We start from the raw sequence: 26,322 nt of genomic DNA, 5'->3' as shown, positions 1-26,322 counted from the left end.
CCGGAAAGGCAAAGAGGATGGACATCAGAAGAAGAAGAAAACAGGAAACAACCTAGGAACCTACCACAGAGGACCTCTGAAACCCTCTGCCCTACAGACTATCAACTCCTCCATTTTTAAGGCATACGAGAATTACAAGTTCTCACCCTCTCCTCTGGATATCTACTACTTTACATGTATCAATGCTGGCTTTCTGGATAAAGGTTTAGTTTACTGTGTATCAAACAGGTAAGGCTTTGTTGATGTGGCATGTTGCCACGTGGTACCACATTGGAGCTCAGCAAGTCTGTGATGAAGGCAGAAACACCCAGAACAAGCCCTACACTATGAACTGAGATCAACAGATCCACTGTGACTTCCTGGGAATGACTGACATGGCTGATGGACTCGGTTTATAACTCAGGCTGTTTTAGTCTCTCTTTAGAACTTCTCAGCATCCCAAGCTGGCTTCCCCTGGGAATTTTTAAATCTGGTATGGAGGAGAATAAATGAAAATGTTAATCAAATGTGTCTCACCAACAAAACAGTTGGTCAAAGGGAAAGGCTGCCAGAAGAAGAAGAGCAAGGATGGAGGGGTGACGTGGTGAGGGAAGTCTCAGCGGACAAGTGGCTCGGGTGGAACTTGGAAGGATGTGGGGTAAGTGAGGTCAGAGAGAAGTAGGTAATTCCAGGAAACAAGGATACGCCTCCCCACCTAGACCCCATCCCTGTCTCAACACGAAGCTCTACCTTTCTGAACACAAAGGAAACTAGCCTGCAAAGCCAGTCCTCAGCTGGAAGCACCCTCTGGGCTGGCCAGCTGGTCCCTTTCCCTCTGTGCAAATCCCAAGCCACAGCTCTTCCCCTTGCAAAGTACTGACATCCATTCCCAATCCTTTTCAGTTCTGTCACCTGACTCTTCTCACTCCTTTCACAGGTTCCTGTTTGCCCCACCTCCAAATGCTGTCCGTCCTTGCAGGAGCTCACTGGCTCTCCTCCTCTCTTGCAAAGTCCTATAAGTAAATCCGGGTCTTTCACCCCTTTGAACTGAGTTTTCGCACAGATTTTCTTACCATGGCTCTTCCTTCAGATCTCTTCTGTGAAGCCGAGAGTATGTCCCCTGCACAGGCTCTAGCACACTTCAAGGTTTCCTATAGAGTAAGAACCCTGCTATCTGCCTAGCACATCATACAGCAATGTCATCAGCCCTTCCCTCTGTGTGCTCAGCAACTACTTCCTCCCCTTTCTCCCCCCACCCATGATGCTTGAATCCTATCTCTGTGTTTGCTAGCTTATCTCTGGCTTTTCTCTATGGTCTGGTAGGCCCTTTCCCCTCTCCTCCACCATACCTTCTCTTTCCTGACTTGAATCTGTTTCTCAGATTTGACTCAGTGTCATCTCCTATTCCTCAGAAGCCTAACCTGACACAGGCTTGACCCAGACCATCTTTCCCTGCAGCCCATTTCTGATTGCATGTCCCTTCTTTGCTTATGTGCTATGTTGATAACAGCTCAAGCACGGCACTCACGATTTTTTCTTTTAGTTTACATGTCTACATATCTCTAGATCCTTGGCTCCAGAAGGATTAGAACAGGATCATTGTCATCTTTGAATCTCATGCACATAGCATGTAGTTGTGCTATGGCTATAGTGGGATCCAAATTAGTGTTTGATGAATGAATGAGCCAATGGCTGGCTGGTTGGCTGGCTGGCTGGATGGATGGATGGATGAGCGATTTCTTTACTTATTTGCCAGTTACAAGCTATGTCTCATTTTGAAGAATTGAATAAAAAAAATCTTTTTAGTCATATTTTTTTTCTTTCAACCATTTGTGCCCACTCTATGGTGAAGTAGCTCAATGCTCAATCAAAGCTAAGGCAGGCCTGAATCCTCCTAATCCTGTTTTATTTCTAATACCCAGATCTCATCACAACAATGCCCAGCTGGGTGGAAAGATGAGATCCCAAAAGGTGTGTCCCCATCACAGTACTGATACAATTTAGAAAAAGTCTTTGCAGAGCTAATTAAGAGTCTCACCATGAGATCAAAATACAGATGGGATGAAATTCTGGATTCTCCAGGTGGGCTCTAAATCCAGGCATAAATGTCCTTAGAAGAATACAGGACATAGAGAAGACCATCATGGGATGATGGAAGCAGTGACTGGAAAATGTGGAGATACACCAAGGAACACTGGGGCTGCAACATGCTGGGAGAGGCAGGGAAGGCTGACCCCTGGGAGTCTTCGGAGAACAGGGGTCCCTTGCCACCTTTATTTTGAAATTCTATTATTTAAATCCACCAGCTTGTTATGGAGGACCAGGCAGATGAAAACACCTGTCATCTTAGAACCATATGATGCTGCCTAGGAAAGCCCAGAGGGGCCCCATTCCTGGAAAAACCATTCTGAGCAAATGCTTGATCGGTAATAAAAATGAATTACTTTGTTATTGTGGCAAGAACAGTCTGTGCTTCTTTATCTCCTCACAGATGCCAGCCACCTTTCCCATTATTTTTTATCTAGTAACTCATATAACCTTTTTGAACCAATAATGTAGGTTCTATTACCCACCTTCATTACACAGACAAACTGGCTTGGAGCAGCTTTATCTTTTGTCTAGGTACTCATCGACTATGAGTGGCAGAACATGACTCAGTCACATATTTATGCAAAGCACAAAGGCATAGAAAAGAGCACTCACTCGGTAACCAAGGCCTAGTGCTGGTCCCATCTGCCCTTGAGAAGCTTTAGCCAACCTTTCTGAGATAGAGCAAAGCTCTAGCCCTCTTGGTAATTGTAACACTCTGTGGTCTCCCAAATCGGCTTGGTTTCTGCCATGGTAGGATTTGCAATCCAGGTGTTTCCCATTAACACTGATTTTCTTCTACATTTTCACAGTGCCTGCCCGCCTGCCAGACTCAGACACCTGGTAAGAAAGAAGCCAGAATGCAGCAGAATGGGTACTCTCCGAGCCGTGCTGACTGGCAGAAAAGAGACCACATATTTTCGAATGTCCCCTTCCTGCTGCAGCCAGGCCTCACTGACAAAGCAGGCCCCAGGCTGCAAGGAAGCAGCTCCCTCTCATTCTTATATTTAAATTTAATTTAACTGTAGTGTTACCCTGCATGTCAACAGTTCAGGACAAATTGATGGATTCTAGTTTAACTATTTAGCTGTGCCAGTGGTAATATGTCCAATCATGCATTAAATTAAAAATGACACTTGGAAATATGTATATCCTGGGCCTCAGTCCTGTGTACCAAATAGGAAAAAGATTTAAAATGCTGTCTAGTGGAGGATTACCACTGAAGAAGCATGAATCTCATTACCACCGGCTGCACAGGACACATTTGCAAGGCTCCATTTAAAAGCTCTCAGACAGCCACAGCCTGGTTCTCTGGCTGGGTAAACATGCCATTTCCCTTTGAGGAGAGAAAACCCAGCTGCTGCCAAAACAAAGATGCTATCTGAGTCCGCAGCCTCCTCATTCTCACCTTGATTCTTGGGTACACACATCCATGGTTCTCCTCAATTGCTCCCGCTCTCCATTCCCAGAGACATTAACAAATGCATTCAAAACTAGACATAGCCAGATAGTACTAATAGTCCCCCTTATATAAAGCACCTGCTATGTGCAAGACCCTGACAATAGCTCATTCAACAGCTTTACCCATTCATTTTTTCCTTTTATTTTTTTTTTAGAAATGAAATTCCACTAAACAATTTCCATACATAACACAGTATTTGAAACAGCGTCCTTTTCTGATTCCTGTTAAAGCTTTATATATTTTTTAATTTTAATTTTTATTTTTATTCTTCACAATTTATTCATTATATACCCCAATTGAAACCCCCTTCCTCAACTCCCCCATGTTTCACTCTTCTTTCCCTCTTCCCTTCATCTCCTTTCCCTAGTCCACTGAAAGGGGGTTCTCCACTATTGCCACCTGCTCATAGCTTGTTAAGTCTCATCCAGACTGCTTGGATCCTCCTCCTCTGTGGCCTGGCAAGGCTGCATCATCAGGGATGGGTGATCAGAGAGCAGTCAACCACATTCATGATAGAGGCAGCCCCCGATCCCCTCACTCAGAGATCCACATGGCGACTGAGCTGCCAATCGGCCACATCTGAGCATGGGGTCTAGGTCCTCTCCATGTATGGTCCTCCATTCATGCATCAGTCTCCGCAGGACCCCTGGGCTCAGATTTTTAGTTTTGTTGGTCTCCTTGTGGGGCTCCTGTCCCCTCCATGTCCCTCTATTCCCATCTCTTTCTTCCTCCAAAAGATTCCCTGCACTCTGCCCAAAGATTGGCCATGAGTCTCAGCATCTGCTTTGATCCCCCTGTTGGGTGGAACCTTTTAGCGAACCCTCTATAGTAGACTCCCATCCTGTTTCCTCTCTTCCACCACTTCTGGTATCTATCCTGTTTGCCATTCTGAATGTGATTTAAGCATTCTCCCTAGTTGTTCAGATTCTTTAGGTCTGTAGATGGCTATCCTATGTTATATGGCTAATATCTGCTTATAAGTAAGTATATCCCATGACTGCCTTTCTGTTTCTGGGTTACTTCACTCAGGATGAACTTTTCTAGTTCCATCCATTTGCCTGCACATTTCATGGTTTCCTTGTTATTAATTGCTGAATAGTATTCCATTGTGTAGGTCTACCACAATTTCTGTATCCATTCCTCCATTGAGGGACATCTGATTCTGGCTATTACAAATAAAGCTGCTATGAACATAGCTGAGCAAATGTCCTTGTTGAATGGTGGGGCATCTTTTGGGTATATGCCCAGGAGTGGTATAACTGTATCTTGAGGTAGAGCTATTCCCAAATTTCTGAGAAAGCGCCAGATTGATTTCCAAAGTGGCTGTACATGTTTGCACTCCCACCAGCAGTGGAGGAAGGTTCCCCTTTCTCCACATCCTCTCCACCGTGTTGCTCTACCGGATGCAGAAGCTGGCGCTCAGGGAGAGGAGGTACATTTTTAAGGCACACAACGAGGACAGGCAGAGCTATGAGTCAAGAAAGCCTGTCCAGTTCTAAAGCTCAGCCTCCATCCATGGCCTACACTGCTACTTCATACTTTGTTCTTGGTGGGGCGTGGTGGCGCACTACCTCTACTTGGGGAAGGGATGGGTGGATTTCTATGAGTTCAAGGCCAGCCTAGTCTACGTAGTGTGTTTCAGCCATGCAGAGCTACATAGTGAGACTGTGTCTTACTCTTGAACTTGTTCACTTAACTGAACTATCCACTTTATTAGCTTAGTTCAAGTCTCAGATAAGAATTGCAGAACAATGAGGCTTGCTTGAGGTTATTTTATTTCCTTTGCTGTGTCCATTCCATGTGGGAAAGGTAAGTCCTGATGCTAGAAAACGAACCCCTTATGGCTGAGGATCACACTCTGTTGTCTCATATACTCATCTCTTACTCACACACCCAGCTTTGAACAGGTGCACATAGCCATTCCTGAACTGCACTGAAGTGAGGCTAAGGAAGAAAAAGAGAGATGTAGGGGGGTCCCACCAAGAACGTGGGTAAGTGTGGGCAGAGTCTTGGCTGCCAGAAGAACACAGGCTTGAGAAACCCTGTGGTGGAAGAGGCAAATGTCACCCTCCCCTCATGCTAACAGAGAGGCAGCGTCCCTGTGGGGCTGAGCTGCCATAAAGTCATCAGCCTTCCAACCTTTCATATTTCCAACTTGTGAATTTGATCATTTTGAATCTGAGTCACAAAAGGAAGCCTAACAGTTTGTGCTTCCCATCAGTAAGAGCAACAACTAAGCAAGGCAAAATGCAGAGGGAGATGAAGACAAAGGGTCAAAACCCAAGCGCAGCTGGCTGGGGGCAATCACACTCCATACCTCCCCCTCTGTGCACACACAGGTGGACTATCAAATCTGCAAAAGCTAAACGTGTTTCATGCAAAGTCTAGTCACACAAGCAATGAAGCCCAATGCTGTTCAGACAATTGCATCATGTAGGAAATGAACACAGATCGGGTTTTCCCAGTCACCAGACTCAACTGCAGTGCATTTGCCTGCTAATTTTCTATGCTAGATCCTACTCCCATCTCCTCATCATAAGCTGACAGTTCCTTTCTGAACAGAACTTCCCATCTGCCCAGACTTTCTGCCCAAAAATGACCATTAGTGGAACAGTCCCCATACCCTAACCTTGCAGATTTCTGGGTGGAGCTGTTCTGGGCTTTGAGAGGCCAGCAGCAGACCAGGCTGAAATTAACCTGATTGAGGCAGTTGGCTTTCAGTGTGTCTGCATCTGTTGTTTTAATGGACTGTGAGAGCTCCTGGGTCGTCTGCCAGAACCTGCCGTCAAGGTCGAGGGCTACAGGCAGGCAGCCTGAGGGAGGCGGCAGCCTGGAAGCCACAGCCATACTGTGTCCATTACCCACACTGTCACGCAGGTCTGCCTGGAAGTCTCTGACTGCTCCAGTCTCCTTTTATACTAAAAATAATAATAACAATAAGGGAACTATTTCTTGTGAGCTGGGTTTTTTCAACCAGAAAAAAAAAAAAAAAAACATTTTCATCAGCTTCATTTTAGCATGGTAAGCATGTTGTAAAAGAAAGCCCTCCCTATCCATACTCCATACTCCATACTTCATAGCTTGAGCAAAGCAGATATCGAGAATACACGATCATGTGCTCTGTCCACTCAAATACCAGGCACACGCTTGACCTCCTAAAGAAAGGCTGCGGCTGCTATTTTTCAAATTGCTATCAAGCCTGAGTCGGGGAGGAGCTCACAGGACCATGTCCCTCCCTGCTGAAGTATTAACTTCCGGTGGGTTCTGGGAGACAGGAACTCATTGTCTTCAGTTGTCTAATCACCGAGGAGCCCCCAGGCTTCAGCAGATAGTTGCAAACCCATGGGCACATAGTCTCAGTGGCTCCCCCAAACTAAACAAAGCACAGAAGGAGACATGAATATGGGAAGAGGACTTGTAAAGGGGATAATAAAGATGGAGTGGAGATTTGGGGTGGTTATAAAATTCAAAATGCAGGTTATACATGCATGAAATTGAAAAAGACCAGACTCAATAAAAGTTAAAGAACATATGTATATAAATGTGTGTGCGTGTGTGCATGTGTGCATGTACATATGGACATAGCTATTGTATTAAATATTGTGTTCCATGCGCTGTGGTAAGTTGCCTATCTCTGTTCTCATCTGACAGATAAGCAAACTGAGGAAGCAGAAGTCATAGACCCTAGCTCTGGTAACACAGCTGGAGGAGCAGGCCTGGAATCCAAATCCAAGCCACCTGAATCCTCACTCCACCCTTTCAAATATCAGGCTGCACTCTCAAGAAACCAAATGAAGTGGAAAGGGGTCTGAAGAATGAAGAGCTATTCTGAGTCTTGTTCTTTGACTCCAGTATCTTCCATCCATCTCTAGTCTTGGAGCTACTTTATACTTTTGCAACCCCCAACCCACCCACCCCCCAAAAATCATGATTATCACTAGACTTTCAGTACACACAGAATTAGGGCCACTATGAACTTAATAATGTTAGTAAATATACTTGTTTCCTTTTGTTACAATAAAAATCCATGATTGTTACCTATGTATGTGAATTATAATATCCAGGGAGCATGCCGTGAGTACATATGGTTCTTGGATCCCTTTCATTAATCTTGGAATCCACAGCCAGTGTCAATTTCTTCCTCTACTTGTTCTCATAGATGCCCAAAAGAGACGGTATAAAGTTGGATAAGAACTTAGACTTAAAAACAACAATATGACAACAGCAAAGGAAGCTAGAACAAAGTCAGTGTTTAAGTAAGTGAAGAATGTAAGGAGCCACTGAATTCATGGCAGTCGGGGTTCTCCTCTTCACTGGAGTCAGCAAAGCCACCCTGCAGAAATCAAGGTCCTCGACTGCCATTTGCCCCCAGATAGGAATCTCTTTATATTTTTCTGAAATAAAGTCATTATCATCATGATGCTTTCTGCCACAGAGGAAGCCTTCTTTGAAAGAAGTTACGTGTATTATTTTTCTGTTCACTGTGACAGAGTAGCTGGCAGGAAGCAACTTAAGAAGGAAGGCTCCATTTTGGCTCAGAGTTTGAGTGGGTGTGGTCCATTACGGCAGAGCAGTGGAGGTGTGGGGTTGGGACTGCTCACCTCACGGCAGACAAGGAATCAGAAATAAATCAGGCAGGAAACAGGGACATCACAATGCTCAAAGTATACCCACTAATAACCCCCTTTCTCCAGCTAAGACATGCCTCCCCTACATTCTGCAATCTCCAGCACAGCACCACCAGATGAAGGACAAGTATTCAAGTACAAGATCCAGTAAGAGATGTTTTACATCTAAACCATAACAGCGGGTTTTCAGAACCTTCAAGAAAAAAAATCCTAAGATTGAAGTGAACTTTTCCCCATCCCAAAACAAAACTCTCGGGACTGCCTGCTCTCTTCCTGGAGTCTCAGCTGGATCCTGTCGTGTTATTAAGTCATCTTGGGCTGCGATGTTAGACACCTGTCTAATATGTGTACATACCCTGTGTGGATAAACTACTAACATAAACTACTAACTAAGGAAGCTAAGCAAGAAGGAGGACTCTGGGTAAGATGCTCAATCCCCATTCAGAAAGGCAAAGAGGATGGACATCAGAAGAAGGAGAAAACAGGGAACAGGACAGGAGCCTACCACAGAGGGCCTCTGAAAGGTTCTACCTTGCAGATTATCAAAGCAGATGCTGAGACTTATGGCCAAACTTTGGGCAGAGTGCAGGGAAACTTATGAAAGAAGTGGGAAATAGTAAGACCTGGAGAGGACAGGAGCTCCACAAGGAGAGCAACAGAACCAGAAAATCTGGGCACAGGGGTCTTTTCTGAGACTGATACTCCAAACAAGGACCATTCAGGGAGATAACCTAGAATTCCTGCACAGGTGTAGCCCATGGCAGTTCAGTGTCCAAGTGGGTTTCATAGTAATGGGAACAGGGACTGTCTCTAACATGAACTGATTGGCCTACTCTTTGTTCACCTCCCCCTGAGCGGGGAGCAGCCTTACCAGGCCACAGAGGAAGACAATGCAGCCACTCCTGATGAGATCTGATAGACTAAGATCAGAAGGAAGGAGAGGGAGACCTCCCCTATCAGTGGACTTGGGGAGGAACATTCGTGGAGAAGGGGGAGGGAGGGTGGGATTGGAAGGGGAAAAGGGAGGGAGCCACAGATGGGATACAAAGTGAATAAAGTGTAATTAATAAAATTAAAATAAAAAATATTTTAAAAACTTGTTTTAAATAATAAAAAAAGAGAGAAAGAATTCTTAAAAAAAAAAAAAAAGAAAAAGAAACTTGTCTAGCACACTTGGCGGGTCACGCCCATTGTAGCTCCATGTCCACACATACCAGTGCACCCCTCCATGGCACACCATAAGCCACGAATCCAGCCTATCAGAAAACAAACAAACAAACAAAAACAGCACAGCAACTGTCACGTTGCTTTTATTCTCTTTGTTGAGAGACTTCACTTTCTGAGTTTCTCTGCCTCAGACGGCAGCAGAGAAGTAACCAGTCTGGATCATAAAGCCTCCTGACCACATAGACACAACAGGATCTGCTGGCCTTCCCACTGTCAAATGCTTTGATTTCTCTTATTCTAAGATGAATTTTGAACAACTCCTGGCATTAAAGGGAGAACTATCTGCCAAGCAGTCCTGAATTACAGGGAAACTTGAAAAGAAAGAAATGCCCCTCTGCAGGATGTGTTTACTCTGAAATCAATATGGGTAAGAGAGTTCATTCTGAACTCATTTGATTAGAAACCTAGAGTCCAGATCCATATTACTGCCACAGCCACTTATCTCAGACAGAGGGTGCTGACAAAGGATCCTTTGTGTGGAGTACGGAAGGGCCCTGTGGGGCTCCATCAATTCTTGTGTCTGGGCTTGCACTGGATTTATTCTGCAGGGTCTGTTACTCCAACTAGACATAGTGCTGACACAAAGGCTTTTCCTGCTAGACAGCTGGGGGACAGCATTTCTGTCGCCACCCCTTCACTTCGGCAGTTCCCATGAAGCAAGGGCACAGCATCAGAACCAAGGCTTCAATATAGCCTTGATTTGCCAAGACGGTCAGCTACAAAATGGACAGGAAGGCCCCCAGGTGACCCTGGGAAGGACATTGATCCTTGCTGACATGGTTTTATAGGAAGAAGTGTGACAGGAGGCTTGTCCTGCAATTGTCACACACTCTGTGAGATGGAGAATATTTGCATCTCTGCTTTTCACCTGGGAAACTCTGAGCCTTTCTGTGAAGGAAGGACAAACACATTAGTGAGGAAAGCCATACGTCCGATCAGCGTCTTGTCACATATCAATGGTAGGAGTCAAGAGACCCATGTATCTGGATTCTCAACCGGAAAGAACAGGAAATCACATCTGAACTCAAAGTTTCTTGAGGAAAGAGACCACAGCACAGAGTTGGCCTGGTTTTGGATACTGGATTTGAGATGATTTGGTAAACACGCATCTCCTCTCTAAGCCTCAGTGTCTCGGTGCCTAATAAATGAGACTAACTAGCATCTGTGTCATGCAGTTGTTAGAAATAATGAAGGTAGTCATATAGAAAAGCTAGAACCAACCTACTTCTTAATTTAGCTTGGAGCAGAGTTTGGGTCCTGGCACTGTGCTCTAACTGTCCTTACACTGCTCCAGCCTCCATTACATACCTAGGAACAGGCAGCCAGTAGAAGAAAGAGCCAATGAGAATTTCAACTTCTTATTTAAATGAATTAAGCAGGTTATACACAAAGCTTATGAAATGCATATTACACTCTATGCTCTAGATCTAAAGACTCTAGACGAAGAGAATTCCCAGCACCCAGTTCAGGCAGCTCACAACCGCTTATCCCTCTAACCCAAGGGAAAGTGACACATATATACATATAATTAAAAAATTGTTTTCTAAAATCTCTGGACACAAATGGTCAAGGTGGCCTTGGTCTATGTTGTTCTAATCAAATATCCCCGGCCAACCCCACCTCGACCCACCTCTAACCCAGTTACCTCAGTTTCCCATTCTACATGCTAAATCAGCCACAACACATTGCACATGCTCCACCTCTGGGGAATAGGTAGCACATTTTTATAAGAATCTACGTCTTTAAAAGAAGAAAGGTTGGAGAAGTCTCTGGAGCAAGTGAGACGAGGGAGCTGTGAACTCCCACATATTAATAAATTTTATACCATTTCACAGAATTAAAACAAGATTTTTTTTTATTTTCCCAAGTATTTTCTTGCTATATACAGCTTTGAAATTTCCCAGGAGTTCAAATAAAACCTTTTATATGGTCCATAAATCTGACATTAGCCCTTGGATGGCATGAGAAACACTACATTGTTTTTCTTTTTTTTTTTTTTTTAATTTTTTATTTTTTTATTTTTTTTTTTTACTTTTGAAAGTATATCTTTTTTTTTTTATTTATCAGTTACATTTTATTAACTCTGTATCCCAGCCGTGTCCTGATCCCTCATTCCCTCCCAGTCCCTCCCTCCCTCCCTCCCTCATCTCCACCGTGCCCCTTTCCAAGTCCACTGATGGGGGGGACCTCCTCCCCATTCATCTGATCCTGTTTTATCAGGTATCTTCAGGACTGGCTGCAAAGCCCTCCTCTGTGGCCTAACAGGACTGCTCCTCCTCACTACATTGTTTTTCATGACCTACAAAATCAAAACTAGCATCATTGTCAAATGTACCACTTTATAATCCTCTCTGGATTCTTTTCATTCTAATTCTTACTTATATTTTAACAGTCCTTTGAAAGATGTAGCTTTAAAAAAACAAAGCTGAAAGCACATTTTTCATTCCTGTCATGCCATGGTAAATTGTAAAGTGTTGGCTGATTTCTATGGATCATCGTGAAATCAAAATATTTACTAGTAAATATACTTATGTTTTGGGGAACAAGACTGAAGACTATAAAAATCATAGGATATTTAAATTTGGGAATTAATAAGAATAACTGATGGTGGAGGTGATGATCATAGATAATCTTTAGTGGATATAAATTGGACAGGAGAAATTTTTCAATAATGATAAAACACAAAGTGGAAATTGTATCACAAGAAAAACCAATTCTATTCTTAAAACTAAAGGCCATACCATGTTATACAATCAATGTTGTTGTATTTGTTTGCTTATTTGTTTTAAGACAGGGTCGGTCTTACTATATAGCCCAAGTTGGCCTCACCCTGGCAATCCTGTCTCTGTCTCTAAGTGCTGAGATTATATATGCACCTCAACATGACCCAACAATTATTTGTGTGTTGAGAGACCTGAGGAAGAAACTGTTCATCCAAGTTTTTTAGAGTCTGGACCTCAGATTTCACTTCCTTGTCCCTCTGTTTCAGTGTGTGCACTATTTCTATAATTTCGCCCCTCATTCCATTCCCATGAATACCTATCACTCCCTGTGGGAATAACTTCTTTATAGCATGCCTCTTCCATTCTTATCCCCTTATCAGATGTCCCTTACTTCCCTTAATTGTCCCTAGGAAAATGAAAGGCAAACAGGGCACCAGCTACTATAATATTTTTTCCTAACACTCTGATCACAACAACAAAGACTTACTTTATGTGGAGATGTCCCTAAGCAGAAAGCCTTTTCCCTTGCGACCTGAAATTGGAAGCAAAAAAGATACTGAATTAAGATGAAGACAAAGAAATATCCTAAACTAGAGAGTTCAACACTAGCAATGAGAACTCAAACACTTTGGACTGTCACCTTTCCTGGCTTTGTTTTGAGGTTTTGCAGGTGGGCTTTCTTTCTTTCAGTCATATGTAATCCCTATCCATTTTCTCATTTCCTTTCCTACCACTTGGGTAAAATTGTGATCCATCCATTCCAGCTTTTGATGAGCTAATTTCATCAGGACTGTTGGGAAGTGACTAGAAATCAGAATACTTCCTGACTGGCAGGGGCAATCAGGCAAGCCTATCACATGGCTGTTAGCCTGTGTCAGAGAAACGTAGATGGCTCTGCGAATAGAACCATGAAAGACAAGCACCACCCAAGATTCTGTCTGACTCATTAGAGTCTGGTCAACTCAAAATACTCTTGTTTATTTGAATTTTCTTGTGTTTTTCCTTTCCTACAAGGGCATGAATTACTTGAACAGTCAGAAAACTGTAAAAGATTTGATGAGAGTTATTAGTAATATTTTGATTTTTTCAGACAGTGGGCCTTTCTGATTCTGTAAATCATTGTTCCATGAAGCTATATATTGTTTTATGCATATCAATAACTTACCACATATCTCGCTGGAAGGAGAAATGCTGCAAGTTTCTTAATCTTCCTCAGAAATCTCACTGACTTTGACGGTAGCTCTAAGTGCAGATGTCATCAAGAGCCCTGCAATGTCTGTTTGCTCCCTTTATGCTCTTTCAAAGCTGCTTTCACTGCATTTCATTTTCACAATGGTTTTCTCTACCCAGTAGTTTAGATGTCAAGCAGGCAGCTCAACCTTCCTCCAGACTGCTCTGAGACAACCTGACCTACTCAGAGCTCGAAGATTTTCAGAGGTTTCACGAAAAGCTTTCAGCTGGAAATTTCTGTAAGCCGCTTTAACAAAACCACCATTGTGATTAAGCCACATTAGTGTTAATTCAACAAAAATACTAAAGAGTTGTTTTGAATTTTATTAGACAGTGCATATTTTGACTAAAGATATTGAACAAATGAAATTTTATGAAAACCATGATATTAAAAGCTTCTGTCTTCACTCTTGTCAGATTTCAGTGTGCCTCAGCTGTAAAGTGTTGAAGCTCTACTCCAGCATTATTCATAATACCTGAAATATAGAAATAAACTTTTCTATGTGAATAAAGAGAACACAATATGTATATGTATCATAGAACATTACTCAGGCAGAAGAAAAATAAAACCCTGCCATTAGCTGTGATGGCAGCACAGAGGATAGAGGAATAAGCAAAAAAAAAAAAAAAAAAAGAGAGAGAGAGAGAGAAAAACTACAGAGAAAGAGGAGCATTGTATGATCTCGGTTTTTATGTGAAATCTAAACAAGTGGAACTCAGAAGAAGAAAGTGGACACAGATGAAAAATGAGAAAAGTAGGAAAAACGGAAGATGTGGTTCACAGTGTTGTGGATATAAACATGTTTTTGTTTTGGTCCCAGGTGTGGATGTGGGACAGATTCAGGTGGTCCACGGCAGCAAACTATTTGCTGCCTGCGGGCTCTGAGAAGAGCTCTTTGCCAACTGCAGATAGTTTGAATCTGAGGACTCTGGAGAGAGAATGAATGCTAGAGACCAGAGAGGAGATGGGAGAAAGAACACGGCTGTCCCTGCTCCTCCCCGCTGAGGCTCTGGGTTGCTGTTGTGAAACAAGATGGAGATCTCCTGAAACGAGGATTGGGCTGGCTCCAAGGAACCTGACAACCCGACCATAAGGAAGCAGGTCAGAGAAAACTCCACCCCCTCTCTCCACTAACCTCCTCTCTCTCCTACCTGGTATTGGGGTGTTAGAAGGGATTGGGGTGGAGTAGGGAGAAAGAGATAAAAGAAACATACATAAGAGTTTTTTTAAGTATGCCAACACCATAGGGTACCAACTTTCACTTATACAGTAAGTTTCAGAGACCTATAAGTTTCAGAAAACTGTAGTCTATTATATACTTGAATTTTGCTTAGAGAACAGTTCAAAACTATCCTCACCATTCACATCCCTATACACACAAAGAGAGATAACCATGAGGTGATAGATGGGTTAGATATCTGGCATATGGTAATCATTTAGCACTATGTATGTATGCATACATAAGTAAGTATATATACATAGCCATGTTGTATATCTTGGATATATCACAATTGTCATTTGTCAATCATATTTCAATGAAACTGGAAGAACATTTTTAACACTGAGGAAACTCTTGTCTACTTAAGTAGGTTTCAGAGAATTATAGCAGTATCTTATAGGTCTACACTGAGGATTAATGCCACAATTATATACCCAAGAGCTTGGAATAATGACCATAATATTCTAAACACATAAATAATACCTACTGTCCTCTTAGAGACACAGACGTTAGTGGAACAATGTTCTTCTAAGTCAGCATTCTCTTTTCATAGATTCATCTTAGATTTAAACCTTAGAAAGTGTTACAGTCCTGGGTAAGTACATGAAGAAATATAGACATGTACAACAGAGATACCTGAACATCCACAATTATCACTTCACTGTGTATAATAGCCAAGCTATGGAATCCTGCCCATCAACAGATAAAGAAAATGTGGTAAGTATCTGCAATAGAGTTTCAGTCAGCCAATAAGAATGAAATTATACCATTTGCAATAAATGGGTGGCATTGGAGATCATCACCAAAATCAAACCTCAAAAAGACTCAAAAAGGAAAATGTCATGTTTTCTCTCACATGTGAGATCTAGAAGGGAGATAATTTTGGAAGAAAAGGGGTTCCAGCAGAGGTGGGAAGAGATTGACAAGCGAGGCTATTAGGGCGGGATCCAAGTACCTGACACAGATGGAAATGTCAGTGAAACCCATCAATTTTGTACAATGAATATGTACATGTTTTTAAATATGTTACAGAAAACTTGGATTACTGCAACCTGAATCATTACATTTGACTGATTCCTCCATCCCAAAATTCACTGAGGGCAATATGACTCACTTTGAACGCCAGCCTTATCACTTCCTATTCCACAACTAACTTGTCTGTTGAACAAAGACTGTAACTGCCTATGGTTTCAAGTATCCGTGTCAATATGTGTGACGATGATAGACAAAGTTTTCTACAACACACAGTGTTTTATAGGTGGTTGACATATCTGAAACTAAAGTTGGTGCCAAGTTTGGTGGAAACTTGGTCTTTCTGAATTCCTGTCTTTGGTATTGTCATACAAAATAGGTTTTTAAAAAAAAGTCTCCATTTAGTTGGTCAAGTGTCCCTCGAAGACCGGGATGATAAAGGTTTGGAAGGGGATAGGACCTTCAAGAGGTGAGGCCTACCAAAACGGTAGCGTGGAGGGGTGAGTGCCAAAGAAGAGGAAGTTGAGACTGCAGCATCCTCCTCTATTTTTTGCTTCCTGGATGGCCCTTCTCAGTGTGCTCCTGCTGTGTGTTACACCTTGTCACAGGCCCGAAGAACAGAGCCGAACGAACGTGGACTGAAACCTCCCAAACTGAAAGCCAACCTAAACCTTTCTTCTTTCTAACTTGATTGACTTGGGTATTTTGTTAACTAACACCATGTCTGAGAACCAGCCAACTTGTCTGCCAGGCAGACAGCAAGTGAGGACGTTGTACCGAAACAGTTAATGTTCTGCAGGAATGTGGGCAGTGTGGTGATTTCGGTCTTCTTGTTGGAGTTCTAGAAGATCCAGAAGTACCCCGTAGCAAGCCCCTGAGGGGATGAGCAGTGAACTAAACTTGGCACCCTCACACAGTCTCTTTAGTGACAGAAACTCACAAATGCTCAGCTACAGGAATGGGTGTGCTGGTTACTCTATAGCCACCCCCAGCACCCATTGCTACCACCACAAAGCCCAGAATAGTCTGGGGTCAGGGTCTAGAAAAACAAATTTTAGCAGCCAAAGTACCTAGGGAAATTACTTTAAATGCAATGGTAAGCCTACCTTGTGTTGGTTTCATTTGACTTAATTATTTGATGTATGAGTGGTCAATGTTATTGACTATCTAGCCATCCATAAACCTTCTACTTAATAAAACAGTGACCTATTAGCCCATGAGTTCAATAAACAAGCAGCAGCAAAGGGGTGCTGTATATGTGGGGGCAGCCAATGCTAGACAGCCAGACTCCCCTGGCTCCATGAGCATTGTCCCAAAGAGGATAAAGATTGCATTTGGATCTATAACACCTTGTCTGGTTTTAAATAAAGAAGTTATGGTGTGATTAAATTATAATTTAGTTATAGTGATTAAGTATAACTTAGTACTTCTAACTGCTAAGACTGAGAAAAAATAATATATTTATTGTATTGACTCTTCAACAAACTCACTCCTTCACATTGGACTGGATTTGCTGATCCTCAAAATAACCAAGTCAGAAGGAAGCATATCAGATGCAATAATAATCAGTCCAAGCCAATGATGATATTTGGTAGGGAGTGGAGGAAGCTGTGAGGGAACAAAGTCCTGAATCAATGTGTGCTGTTGATATGGGCATGGCCGCAGAGCCCCCGATTCATGAAGGAATGCAAAGCCTTTCTACTGGGATGAGTCTCATAGTGAAATGCCAACGCTTGCCTCAGGGGACCAAGCATGAGTCTGACAGTCTGTGTACAAGATGTCTACCATAGCTTTCAATCTGAGGATGTTTATAGCCTGAAAACTGTTCCCATATAGAGACTGCTCCTCCTGTGATTAGCTACACCTGCCTCCCTGACCCAGCTGTATACCATAGGCCCTGCTTCTTATCTATTGAACGTCATAACCGGGCCTCTTTGTCCAGCTGTATGCAATAGCCCCGTCGCCTGATTCAATTCTGTGTAATAAACACACTGAGATTCTGGGACGCTGAGGTTTCTCCATCAGAGAGCCCCATCCACCAAAATCCAAAACTTTTCCTTTTTCCGTATGTCTGTCTTTTCTTTATTTCTTCCACAACCCCCAGCCAGGTCTAAGTACCTGGAGGCATGCAAAGACTCAGCAATATTCAGCCTAAGCTAAGAAAGCAAACATCTTTCAAGATGTGGCCACGCACGAACAAGGTCTGTTCATTTCCGTTCCCATTCAATACCTGCCATATGCCCTATAGTACAAAATGATACAACCACGGGCAATTGTCAGAATAGCATGTTCCCCTATGCAGGTGGCTTTCTACATTGCCATACCTTTTGCTACAAACACCCTCTTAGGAGTCCTTACTTTCAGAAGATGCCCAAATCAGACTAGAATTTGTTTCATGCCGTCTCACCAGATTATGCATTGGATCTGTACAGGAACAGTTAGGTACCTGTCTCCTGATAAGATGCTCAGAGAACACACATCCTTTCTGTGCTGTTCCTGCCAAAACTGTTTGAGACTTCCACACAAATGCACATTAATGAGCAAAGAGAAGCCAGTTCTCCACACTCCGTGGTTCTGCAGAAAGCCGTTGTGGCTAAGGCTTCGAGGTGGGTGTGTCCCGGTGAATTATATGATGTTGGGAGGGGCTCACTTTGTCCCTTAGTGAGACATCTCACTGAAGCCTCTGTGACGTCCTGAGCGCCTGTGTCAAATGGAGAAAGGCTGGGAAGGGAACAGCTACTGGTCAAGGGATCCACAGCTGCAGCAAGGTTGCACCAAAGTGACTCTGGTCCCCTTCAAGGACAGACTGATTCTCCCATGTTACTGATGCTCTGGGGAGAAGTCAGAACTAAGACTATATGTTTCCATTTAGCTGAATATTGACAGAACAATTTTATTATTCATAAGACATCATTTACGAATTAATCAAATTATTCCTGGTCAATAATAACACCGTTTAGCATGGATTACCATTTTAACACATAAATAATTTAGACCTTAATTTGTTTTGCATGGTATCACACAGCTGTTATTCACAGAAAAACTGAGGGGGGAAAAGTATAATACGTGTTCGCCAAAATGTGAGGATCATGAAATAGGCTTGAAAGTACATTTTCACACTCATCGACTCAACACATAAATTTATCAGAACATAAAATGTCATCTCAAGTAACTGGAAGGCTGCTGCTTTCCACTTTTGAAAAGAAAAAGGCAAATGAAAACAAGCCAACCTCATTATCAGGGACAGGTTTTATAACACTTATTAAAACATCCAGAAGCTCCTGTCAGGACTACACATCCCACAACAAACAGATCTGTCAACTCGGTGGTCTCCACATATTAGGGATGGCTGAAAGAGACACCCCAGCTTCCCAGGAGGTCCATTACTTTTATGACTTCCCAGAGCTTCAGATAACCAAACTATTGATACCAACAAGGGACCTGAGTGTGCGCTTACCCCAGCTGTGATCCCCAGAGTATCATGAATGCATGTAGGGAGGAATAATCCTACATGATCTGTTCAATAAACTCTATGCATCTAAATAAAATATTTTTAAGATGTTTTTGTCATTTACAACCAATGAAATCCATTCTGCTAAAATAAAATGCAGAGATTCACCATTAGGTATTGAGATAAATAGGCAAACACTTGAAAATAAATGATATTTATACACCTTCTATTGTTACCTCAAAGATTGCCATTCACCACCATAGTTGTAACAGGAAGCATCTACATCTTCTTAAACTGTGCAAGCAAAGTCACCATCATCATCAGTGTCACCTGATAGGCTGAACTGAGGACCATGGCATTCCATCCGTGCTGTTCAGACCAAACATTCAAAGCTGAATCCAGTTATAGGAAAAAGTTACAATCCAACTGGACAGATAGTGAAGAAAATAAATAACCCCTGCTTTTCAAGGAGCCCAAGGCCAAGGAGCAAAGACCTGAGAATCTGCTCTATGACAGAGAGAATGAGGCCAGGACAATTAAAGACCATCTATGTTCATTAGATATGATCAGAGATTTGTGGGGGCGGGGGGAAGTGCCTACAAAAGGCAGCATTGTCATTGTTGAAGAAAACAGAACACAGCTAGACTGCGGTTAGAATAATAATATATTCCATTAATGTGAAACTCCCAGTTTGTTTACATGATAGCTATCTTAATGTAACAAAATATTTACTTGTAAGGAAACGAATGCTAAAATATAATTATATCACCTATAATTATATCACCTGTAATTCAGAGAAAAGGAGATAGACACATACAGCATTCTAAAAATGTCAATAATTGAGGCTCTAAATATGAAATAGTCAGGAGATCTTTGTAGTTGTCTTGAAATTTTTTAATAACTTTAATATGTTATCGAAATAATGAGAAAATCACATCTGGAAAAATGTAGTCTACAAAAATTTACATCACTGTGTGTGGGGATGGAACTTTGAAATCTCTCCACCCGGCCCTCTGCTCCTTCTGGAGCCCACACCAGATCTTGGAGCAAGTTTTCACCATGCAGAGGCAAAACCCTTTGAGTAGCCACAGCACTATGAGGTCTGGCCTTAGAAGATTCATTCCTTCCAGGTCCCCATAAACATACATCCCAAAGAGCACTATAAACTAAAATCGCTAGGAGAGAAGGAACAAGACAAGAACATTCCAGGTCAGAGAATATCCAACATGCTCTAATTTTAATGGCAGGTCATGTTTCAACTCATTTGAAAAATGCCTCCAAAACCATGATGTGGTTTGTGTATTGATATATCGTGAACCCGTGGGCTGCTGTCTAATCGAAGTCAGACTGGCTCAGAGTCTAGGTAGTACTGTGCACATTGTTTCCAATTGCTTTTGCTTTTTCATACACAAATAGCTAAGATGCTTTCCCAAAGTTGGGAGGAACAGAACGAAATTCCTAAAAACACTCATCTTCAAATTTATTTATTCAGAGAGCATCTTGTGTAATGACCAGGTGGTTGCTCCAGAAAGAAAGAAAGAAAGAAAGAAAGAAAGAAAGAAAGAAAGAAAGAAAGAAAGAAAGAAAGAAAGAAAGAAAGAAAGAAAGAAAAGACCCTTCTGCAACCCATTACATGGGACTTGCTATTTATTCATTAACTCTCACACAGCTCACTCTTCTGGTGTTATTCTTGCTTAATTTTGAAGAAGAGGGCTGGGCAGAATCTATTGTTTTGTTATTGTTGTATTGTTATAGCATCTCATTTTAAAGCCCTGACTGACCTAGAACTTTCTATTTATCCCAGGTTAGCCTTGAACTCACTACCTTCCTTCCTCTAGCTTCTAAGACAGCTCATGCTTCCCGTTGATTCCCACACCTCATCTTGACATGGCTCCTTGCTCTTCCCTTTCCATCCCAGTATGTGACAACTTCATTTTGTTCATTGCTCAGACAAAAAGAAAACACACACACACACACACACACGCACGCACGCTCACCCCTTGGAGCCAGTCTGAGTCTATGTCTCATATCCAGCATTGTTCCAAGGGTGGCTTCAGAATATACTAAAAATACATACTCAACTCAAAATGGTCATTTTACACCATCTCCTCTTCTCCCTCACAGAACTGAGCACCAGCAGTTCTATCTGGCTTACTGAACACCTTCTGCCTGGGTCTGGGGCTCTTCTTCCAAGTTCTGCATGCCGATGCTGAGGTGGCCTGTCTTATGGAAGGTCCGAGTCTTAGCTCAAGCTCCCCTAACAGAGCACGGCTGTCAGAGGAATTAAAACAACAGAAGTTTTATTCTCACATTCTAGAAGTCCAAGTCTGGCTTCTCTCTTTGGCTGCAGGTGTCCTTTCCAGTGCAAATACATGTGCTGTACCCTAACATCTTCTTAAAGTCACAGCCATTGAATGAGAGTCTAATTATAGGAAATTGTTTTATATTAATTACTTCTCTAAAATTCCAATCTTCGTATAAAGGCACATTTCAAAGTGTGTGTGAATTTGGGAGTATAGTGATTAATCTTTATTCTTTTTTTTTTCTTTTCCATAATTTTATTTTTCTCATTAGTATCATTTTATTAACTCTGTATCCCAGCTGTATCCCTCATTCCCTCCCCAATCCCACCCTCCCTCCCTCATCTCCTCCCTGCCCCTTTCCAAGTCCACTAATAGGGGAGGACCTCCTCCCCTTTCATATGACTCCCTTTTGTCAGGTATTTTCAAGACTGGCTGCAAAGTCCTCCTCTGTGGCCTAAGAGTACTGCTCCTCCCTTGGGAGGTGGGGAGGTCAAAGAGCCAGTCATTGAGTTCCTGTTAGTAATAGTCCTTGTTCCCCTTACTATTAATCTTTATTCTTAAGTAAGTTTAGAGTCACCATGAAAACATCACTGGGTGTGTCCTTAAGAGTGTTTCCAGTTACCTAAGATTATTAACGTATGGGTATATGATATATAGTATCAGTTGTGTTAGGATACATGTGTATTTGGGAAAATGTAAGTTGTTAAGAGTTGTCATCTTGTTGCAGATATTTAAAGAATATATTCATTAGTAGGCAAGGGAATTTAGATTATGCAGTTATACAATATTCTCTTAATTGAAATTAATATTAATATTTACTTGTGTTGTTGCCAAACTACAGGTTTTTTTCCTAAATAAATATGTTTGTTCTGTAGCATTTGCATTTTATTATTGCTCTACCAAAATTGTTTGATATTAATTTTTCAAACATCAGTTCCATAAGGCCTGTCTATATTCAAAATGGAGATTAGTTTTCTAAATTTAAGAAGAAAACAGTTTTCAAATATTATATTACATGAGTCAGTGTGATGTTCTATACAAACAAAAGGAAAATGCTAACCCTTGTTAGCATTGTGATTTCATACTTCTGAAAGATGTTTGCAATTTGATCAAAAGTATTTTAGAGCACTGTGAAAAATGTACTGTACTTTAAAATTTCAAGTTAGTTGAACTCTCATTCTGAATTTTATTACAACCTGTATTTTGTAATTTTCTTCATTTTACTGGGTATAAAATTATATTAGTTCCCTTTTTCCTTCCCTGGCTTCAAATGGTTCAGTTTGCTTGTAAGCAATCTATGTATTTACTCAAGTATTTACTGAACATCCCATATATATATATATATATATATATATATATATATATATATATATATAAAGAGTGTTTCCAGACAGAAGAGGGAAGACTCACCTTGAATGGCAACACTGATTGGGTAGGTTTGGGGACTGAAGAACAAAGAGAGACGGCTGGGTACCAAGCATTTATCGCTCTCTGCTTCCTTACTGCAGAGGCCACATGGCCAACTGCCTCACAGTCCTGCCGTTTGTCCTTCCCCAACAAAGATGTGCTTCGTAGCCCTTCAACTGCGAGCCCAGACAGTAGCACCTGCTTTAAGTTGCTCCTCTGAGGTATTTGATCTAAACAACAGAAGTAATGTGTGGAGTAATGTTTACCTCCACAGCAGGCACACCACACACCTGCTTTTGAAGGCCTGTAGAGGCCTCCCGTTACACTCAAAGTAAGTTCTTATGTTGAACCTGTACGAGCTAACCCATGACATCTTTGGATTTACCCTACTCTGTTCCTTGCTCACCCCGTTTACACTGGCCTCATTTTTTATACTTGAAATAGGCCAGTACACCTCACCTCAGGTGACACTGTCTGCTCTTCCTAGCTGGGTATCTCCGCAGCTCTCAACTGTCATATGGACTCTACTTCACTGGCTTTAGGCGTCTGCGTAGATACCGCCATCTCAAGGTAGCAGACTTTCCAACCACAGAGCATCATAGCAAAACAACCCATAACCCTCTACCACTTCCCTGGTTTATAGTTTCATAAATCACATAATGTCACCTAACATTACAGTCAATATTCATATAACTTTTTTCTCACTCATGCGAAAGCTTCTTAAGAGACAAAACCCTATTCTGTTAGCCATACTAATCGAAGCACTTAAATCCTGTGTGATCAGAACAGGTCATTTGTAATATCTGTTGTGAAATTGAAGAGATTGACTTAAATTGGTTTACAATCCCTTTGAGAGAAATTAAAAAGAAAAAAACCTATTTCTGCCTATGAGTGGAAGAGTTTATAGACTCAACTGTTATAAAACCACGTATTAATTAGCATGTCTTAAAAATAAATGTCACGAAAAATGGGGAGAGGCAAACTAATTCTTGTAGATGATAAAATGGTATTTTTTTTCTAGCCTGTTAGTTCCTCAAAGCATCTAAGTTCTATGATAGCAGGCACTACCACAATATGAAATTTGTAATCCCCACAAAAGGCAGTTTAAAAATAATTAAGCCTAGAGAATGGTCTCACTGTCACTTTCCGCAGAACCAAATCTGCTGCAGAATATGTTGCTGCACCAAGGGTATCTTTGGGTTTCCTTTTCTAAGACTATAAATATATACACTCAAGTGGCATCAGCCCACTCTTGTTAATTCTGCCGGGATAATTCCTATTTACACCGCTGATCTGGAATTTTAACCGCTCTATAGAGACTTCGGTGAGCCCAAAGGTAGGAGTGTAAGAGGCCTTCCCAGGCTGTGTCAGCTCCTGTAAAGTGACAAGGGCAGAATGCCCAAGGTAGAAAGGAAACCCTTCATTTCACCTCTAATTATCATGATTAAGCAAAAGCCTTGGCATTTTACTTGAGCCTCTTGCTGTCTCCTACCATCCACAGCCAGCTCATGGGAAAGGCATTCTTCAGCAATGAACTCAACTCAAGGTCTGACAAATGTCATCTTCCCAGTCACCTGCAGCTAGACAAAGCCATGCATAGCATTCCCAGCACATGGGGCCACAAGTCCCTGCCTGGGGTGTTTCTGCTACATTGAATTGTCGCTCTACCCATCTGCCTGACTAACTCTCAGTTGTGTTTATGATCTTGCTGGCTCACCATTTCCAAAGTCCTTTTTTATTTTTTAAATTCCTTTCAATAGTTAGTTCTCCTTTCCCTGGGCTCTTAGAGCATTTCACTATCTTAGTCAGGTTAGGCTACACTATGCTACAGTAACAACAAATTCCTAAGACACTTGCAATTATGTAAGCCAGGGATTACATCTGTTTCACACTAAGCCTTCTCAGGTAATGGTTTCCCAAGGACATTCATTCTCTAGGCAGATTCATGGACCAATGCTGAAGATGGGTAGCATCAGGGTAGGGCTTATCTTATTAGCCAAACCATCCAGAATGTGGTGTATTTTCATTCCAAACAAAGACAGAGGAAAGAGAACATTGGTCCTTATGTAATGCTGCTACTTCCATCTATAACCTATTGGCCGGAAGTGGAATAGTCACGTGGGGCCTAAAAAGGAGAATCTGTGCCAAAAGGAAAAATATCAAGGTATGGGTGAGAATGTGTGTGTGTGTGTGTGTGTATGCATCCATGTATGTGTGCATATAAGCATGTGTAAGCATGCTTACATGTGAGTCTATTATCCAGAGGTCTAATTCAACTTCCTTCCGTAATCACTCTCTACCTTAATTTTTTTTGACTGGGTGGGTCTCTCACTGAGCGTTGAAGTTGCTAACTACACTAGACGGGAAGGCCAGGGCCTCCAGGGATTCTCCTGCCGCCACCTCCTCAGTGCTGGGGTTGTAGGTGCCTACTGCCATGCCTGACTTTTTTATATGGGTTATGGGAGATTGAACTCAGGTCTTCATGCTTGCACAACAAGCTCTTTGCTAACTGAGCCCTCTCCCCATGAATGAGAATTCTTCCATTCTGCAAATGCTCCTGATAGGTGCCAGAGACTGAGCAAGCCAACATTCACAGAATGAAATAGTTGCTAAAGAGAATTCTGCTTACTCAGAGTCCTTTGGTCATTCTCAGAGCATGTCATGCCACGGGGTAGTAAATTCATTCATTAAGCTGTTTTTGTAATATCATGTGTCATTTTTTGTTGTTGTTGTTGTTGTTGGAATGCCTGTATATTACTGATACCTATTCTTAGAATTAAAAAAGTCCCTATGAAATGCTTGCTTCTTTGATAATATCTCATATTCATTTCTCAGGCGACAAGGCTCTCCTCTGAATTTTATGGAAGTTTGCATTAGCTGGCCTGACCTTCCGGGGGCAGACTACGTTAGTCACCAGATACAGAAGTTGCTGTGGTGTAGGACTGTCACTATTGCCTGTTACTCAGAGCAAAATCACCAGGCTGGGGCTGAGACAATCTCTGATTTTTTTCAATGGCCTCATAAAATTGGTCTCGGATATACTTGCTTCTATTCTATTTCTTTGTAGAGAGCATCAATAGAAGAGAATGTGGGAGCTTTCAAACTGCTCTCCCATGTCCACAATGCACAAGCTGGGTGTTGGAACAGGCTGTGTATTTCCTCTCTGTGGGTTCCACAGCCCTGCACCAGCATCGCATCTTTAGCCATGCATTCCCCTTCAGACCCCCGAACTCCCATTGTAGTTAATGGATGCAATTATGTCCACATGCCAAAGAGAAAATAAACCCCTTCGTTTGTAAATTAGCCAATTCCAGTAGATTTTTCTCGTCAAACAGAGAAAGAATATCATAAAAACATGTCAGTCATGAGTCTCTCCTGATGGTTTTCAGAATAAGTGTTCTTCTTGGAAACATCACAGACCGTCTAGGAAGAAGAGACAGCACAATCTACAAGCATCTATCTCCCCGGCACCTCCTCCATGCACACTTCTGTGGTTCGCCCGCTCTCCAGAAGCCTTTTTCTGATGAACCAAACTCTATTGCACATAGGTCATTTCCTACGGAGACACTGGCTTCTCAGTGGTGAGGAAACTAGGCCCTTCTTTATATTACGACTGTAAAATGGGCTAGAGA

At 42.0% G+C, this 26,322-nt stretch overlaps 1 pseudogene; it reads right to left on the bottom strand.

Annotated features, from left to right (window-relative positions):
- LOC110554699 (large ribosomal subunit protein eL37-like) overlaps positions 1-25,126 on the bottom strand; it is a 49,727-nt pseudogene extending 24,601 nt beyond the window's left edge.
- Between the last annotated feature and the right edge of the window lie 1,196 nt (positions 25,127-26,322).

Source organism: Meriones unguiculatus, chromosome 19, assembly GCF_030254825.1.
Source record: "Meriones unguiculatus strain TT.TT164.6M chromosome 19, Bangor_MerUng_6.1, whole genome shotgun sequence".
Taxonomy (NCBI): Eukaryota; Metazoa; Chordata; class Mammalia; order Rodentia; family Muridae; genus Meriones; species Meriones unguiculatus.
Note: the sequence above shows the minus strand (reverse complement) of the source record. Positions and strands in the feature narration are given on the sequence as shown.